This window comes from Formica exsecta, unplaced genomic scaffold (genome assembly GCF_003651465.1).
Source record: "Formica exsecta isolate Colony F162 unplaced genomic scaffold, ASM365146v1 scaffold137, whole genome shotgun sequence".
NCBI classification, from domain to species: domain Eukaryota; kingdom Metazoa; phylum Arthropoda; class Insecta; order Hymenoptera; family Formicidae; genus Formica; species Formica exsecta.
The window spans coordinates 421,380-427,379 of NW_021848702.1; positions in this window are offsets into that span (position 1 = coordinate 421,380).

Sequence of the window (6,000 nt, forward strand, 5' to 3'; positions counted from 1 at the left end):
ATTAATCAATGGCAGAAAGAAATTTTCCGAGAACATGTTATCACTGTTGTCTTGCGGCGTTTTCGTTTGACAAGAATAATTTGGTGCGCGTGTACTAAGTTCGTACCAAAATAAATAATATGTATATATTTGTTAGATATGATTAGAAATGTTGATCCTCCCATCCCCCGCTGGGAAAATCGGATAATTTTACGATATCGAGGCGAAAATTTTATGATGCCTCGAGGATGTGATGTGATGTGACGAGCGAGTGATGTCAGAGGACTAAAATCTTTATCTATACAAGAGGAGAAAGATTCAGTAAATTTGCAATGTATTATATTATTCTATCACCTACTATAAGAGAATCAGAATTATGTAATAAGAATAAATTATTATGTCAAGTAAGATTTTTTTTAAACTGATTTCACTTGAGTTATTATATCTGCGTTAAGAAGCGTCTTTTTTTTTAGCAGAACTTTCGAATTATCTTGACGTAAAGATTATCACCAGCTGTTTTTTTCCAAAATATCTCTACAATTAATTTTATAAAACATATATAATCTCGGTTATCACATGCTACTCGTGTAGTTAAACGTATTGACAAGGAATTATGTCACTTAGTACGATGCTCTCGATTTACGCAACGCGCCTCCGTAGCCTCACAACACGCAAAAATAACGCCATAAAATCAGCGTGAAAACTCGTGACTTTTGTCCCTTGCGGGACAAGGCAATACCGAGAATCACATCTAGTGAACAGTAAAATCTATTAACGGTCTTTACAACGATAAGCGGGCTGTTTCTCGGTTGTTTCGCACGCGCAAAACTTGATGAGAAAAATATTGCCACACTTTTTCTTCATTAACCCTTAACCCGAGAGCGTAAAAAGTCGTGTTATCAATTCAGTTAAGCTTAGAAACAACTATTTTACGAGAAATATATTGATTCTCTGAGCTAGATAATTTTCTCGTTACTTTTTCAGCGACTATGAGTTAAAAATTCAGTAAAACAATTAATATAATCTTTTAATAATAATATAAAAATTTGCATATGTTGTTAGACTGTCATGCATTAGATATGATTTGTGTTAGAATATATTTCTGTCAAATGCCGCGGAATTGTCAAGACAATTTTTATTTTGCAATCTAGAAGTTGCAAAATCCTTTTTTTTTTATACTATTTTTATAATAGGTAATAATCTATTTATTAACTTTATCAAAAAAACAGAAGCACGATTTGTATTTTAATTCCGTATCGATCAAGTTGGCGGAAGGAGATGCTCTGTCCTCGTAGATAAAGATCAGCGGTGCAGCGAGTAATTGGAAGATAGACGTAACCGATTGAATCATCTGTACGATAAGTGTCATTGCTTCAAATATAACCGCTCGTTTCTTACCGTTCGTTGATTCACTCGTAGAAGCATCTCGACTGCACTCGAATATAGTACGTTGGCTTTGCTGATCTAATCGGTCAACTATTTCATGTACCTATACAAATCGAGATGCTGTTTTACAGTATATAATTTATAAGAAGAGATATGTATGAGAAAATAATATTGTTTATTATCTCTCTCTCTCTCTCTCTCTCTTTCTTTAGTATCTCTCTAAATAAATAAACATTATTTATAAGAACAAGTCTTGTAATTTTTTTTGTATTGAATTTTCAGATCAAATTCTCTCCTTACAAAAAAGCTTCAATCTAGTAAACTTATTTGAAGCAGAACTAAGTAAAAATAAAAAAGACACGATAGGTTTTACGTCAGACTAATAAGTTTGCTATTCTACTAGACATTTACCCTCTAGAGATAGAGCAATCTCTCGTTGCTCTTATAGCGATAACTCGATACGCTCCCCTGCGAATGGATCGCCGCCGTCGAACGAAAGCTAAGTCAAAGTGCAGCCAACATTCGTTCACATGATAGTCGCGCAACTCGAATCTAGATTCGATAGCTGCACGACCGAGTTTCATGCAGAAAAAATCGACAGGAAAACAGCTGATAGAAGTGGATGATGGACGTACAGCCGATACCAACCAGCGGCGCGCGCTCGAACTTAACCCCGTTTATTAGCAATATATCCTCGGCTTATACAAAACGATTAATAATATCGGCGCGAGGTCTGAGTCTAAGTAAGCAGCGGCGATTTTTCGCCTACGTCGCCGATCTCAATCTTCGCGCTCTCCCCCGCGCTATTCTTCCACGTGTCTGTCTGTCGCTTTTCCGTCGCCTTCGGAAACGGTTCACCGTTAAATCGCCTTGAGATTTTAACGGCCGTCTTTACACATCTAAACGCCTTTATGCGTATCCGTCTTTTGATCTACAATTAGCTACAGAAGTAACGCGCGACGGAGCATTACGACAGTGAGGGTTTAGTGTTGCTATTCAGCTTCTACTTTCATGCACGTACACAAAAAGAAACGTGATTTTTTCGAACGGGAATCCTGTTCAAGGAAACATGACCGCATCATCAGTTAGACGAAAACTGATTCTTTCCAGATGGTTGCTCTCATTTTGAAGCGGTCGGTGACTTTTAAGAATCAGAACGAACTCGAGATAGATACAAATAAGTCAACTTATAATCGAATTTTTTACAATTTTCTATATATTGCGTTATAGCTGCAAATATTTAATATCATTAAAGTTTTCATTGAGAATAAAAAGATTTCGCTACGATGCGCTTATCGTGGTGTTTCTCGTTCGCGCAGAAAACATCATCAGAATGGATGAGATGCCGCATTGTGTCCGATAAAGATAAGCTAATGAAAAGCGTTGGTACATACTACATAAATTGTATGCATACTACTATAATTATTGCTCGTATAGCGATAGCTCGTTATTAATAATAGACAACCGATGCCCGTACCATAACACGCTTATTTTCCATTGCGATTACTTATCGAATTGTTTCTCTTTCGACTGCGGTGCCGGTCGAGTGATTCGGAATTTTCATCCCTCTTTCGACTTAATGATCGCTGCGAGACGCGTCAATTAGCGTTTAAAATTGCGTGCAATTTCCCTCTAATTAATTAATATCTTGCTTTTAATCTCTTAATTAATTGTTATTGACGCTTGTGTGTCTGAATATATATTTAGCTCTCTAAAGTCGTAAATCATTCCGCATATTTTTGCAATCACAGCACAAATTGTGATCATATTTATATTATGACAAATGCCGCGGAATTGTCAAGACAATTTTTATTTTGCAATCTAGAAGTTGCAAAATCCTTTTTTTTTTATACTATTTTTATAATAGGTAATAATCTATTTATTAACTTTATCAAAAAAACAGAAGCACGATTTGTATTTTAATTCCGTATCGATCAAGTTGGCGGAAGGAGATGCTCTGTCCTCGTAGATAAAGATCAGCGGTGCAGCGAGTAATTGGAAGATAGACGTAACCGATTGAATCATCTGTACGATAAGTGTCATTGCTTCAAATATAACCGCTCGTTTCTTACCGTTCGTTGATTCACTCGTAGAAGCATCTCGACTGCACTCGAATATAGTACGTTGGCTTTGCTGATCTAATCGGTCAACTATTTCATGTACCTATACAAATCGAGATGCTGTTTTACAGTATATAATTTATAAGAAGAGATATGTATGAGAAAATAATATTGTTTATTATCTCTCTCTCTCTCTCTCTCTCTTTCTTTAGTATCTCTCTAAATAAATAAACATTATTTATAAGAACAAGTCTTGTAATTTTTTTTGTATTGAATTTTCAGATCAAATTCTCTCCTTACAAAAAAGCTTCAATCTAGTAAACTTATTTGAAGCAGAACTAAGTAAAAATAAAAAAGACACGATAGGTTTTACGTCAGACTAATAAGTTTGCTATTCTACTAGACATTTACCCTCTAGAGATAGAGCAATCTCTCGTTGCTCTTATAGCGATAACTCGATACGCTCCCCTGCGAATGGATCGCCGCCGTCGAACGAAAGCTAAGTCAAAGTGCAGCCAACATTCGTTCACATGATAGTCGCGCAACTCGAATCTAGATTCGATAGCTGCACGACCGAGTTTCATGCAGAAAAAATCGACAGGAAAACAGCTGATAGAAGTGGATGATGGACGTACAGCCGATACCAACCAGCGGCGCGCGCTCGAACTTAACCCCGTTTATTAGCAATATATCCTCGGCTTATACAAAACGATTAATAATATCGGCGCGAGGTCTGAGTCTAAGTAAGCAGCGGCGATTTTTCGCCTACGTCGCCGATCTCAATCTTCGCGCTCTCCCCCGCGCTATTCTTCCACGTGTCTGTCTGTCGCTTTTCCGTCGCCTTCGGAAACGGTTCACCGTTAAATCGCCTTGAGATTTTAACGGCCGTCTTTACACATCTAAACGCCTTTATGCGTATCCGTCTTTTGATCTACAATTAGCTACAGAAGTAACGCGCGACGGAGCATTACGACAGTGAGGGTTTAGTGTTGCTATTCAGCTTCTACTTTCATGCACGTACACAAAAAGAAACGTGATTTTTTCGAACGGGAATCCTGTTCAAGGAAACATGACCGCATCATCAGTTAGACGAAAACTGATTCTTTCCAGATGGTTGCTCTCATTTTGAAGCGGTCGGTGACTTTTAAGAATCAGAACGAACTCGAGATAGATACAAATAAGTCAACTTATAATCGAATTTTTTACAATTTTCTATATATTGCGTTATAGCTGCAAATATTTAATATCATTAAAGTTTTCATTGAGAATAAAAAGATTTCGCTACGATGCGCTTATCGTGGTGTTTCTCGTTCGCGCAGAAAACATCATCAGAATGGATGAGATGCCGCATTGTGTCCGATAAAGATAAGCTAATGAAAAGCGTTGGTACATACTACATAAATTGTATGCATACTACTATAATTATTGCTCGTATAGCGATAGCTCGTTGTTAATAATAGACAACCGATGCCCGTACCATAACACGCTTATTTTCCATTGCGATTACTTATCGAATTGTTTCTCTTTCGACTGCGGTGCCGGTCGAGTGATTCGGAATTTTCATCCCTCTTTCGACTTAATGATCGCTGCGAGACGCGTCAATTAGCGTTTAAAATTGCGTGCAATTTCCCTCTAATTAATTAATATCTTGCTTTTAATCTCTTAATTAATTGTTATTGACGCTTGTGTGTCTGAATATATATTTAGCTCTCTAAAGTCGTAAATCATTCCGCATATTTTTGCAATCACAGCACAAATTGTGATCATATTTATATTATGAATTATGCAAAACTTTAACACAAATAATATGCTGTTGAGTCAATCAAATAGATGCAGTTATATTATATTCATTTAATTTCTTATATCTGTACCTGACAATTTATAATAAAACATTATAGGAATTTTTATCAGATTATTAGTAAAGAGATATATCTGACAGAGACATATACCATAGATATGTGTTATAGGAATTCTTTATCGCGCGTGCAGATAAAACAATCGTTTTCTTCGCCGGTTATATCGCTACCCTCTTCGATTTCTGTGAGTATGATATATTTGCCAATAATTCGTTTCTAAAAATTTTATAGGTAATCTATAAAATATTATATGTATACACATTACGGGGATTGAAACAATTCGGCCTCGGCAAAAATATGCCGTCACTGCCGTGGAACAATTTAAATACGAAGAAAAAATTTGCCGATTGGCGTGACAAATATCTATTTTTGTACAACCGGCTGGTATAACAGCGATGATAACAAATATTTCGGTTTAATTAATCTTTCCGAGGAGGCGTCGGTGCAGCAAATGTTTTTCGCGCACAGCTCGATAGCGAATGCGATAAAGAACGATCACGAATTTTACAAGTGACCAGTGATAATTTAACGTTGTAGAATTCCTGTAATCGCGAGTTATATTTGGATCATCTTATTGTTTGGATTATGCATAAAAGAACCGCATAGTTATTTATCGGTATATTACAAACTTTACGTGAAGCTCATCGCACCGCTTATCGTGTTCACTGTTTGTTTTTGAAAACATTCTTGTCAAATGTATGATATTAATGTTTGCTGAA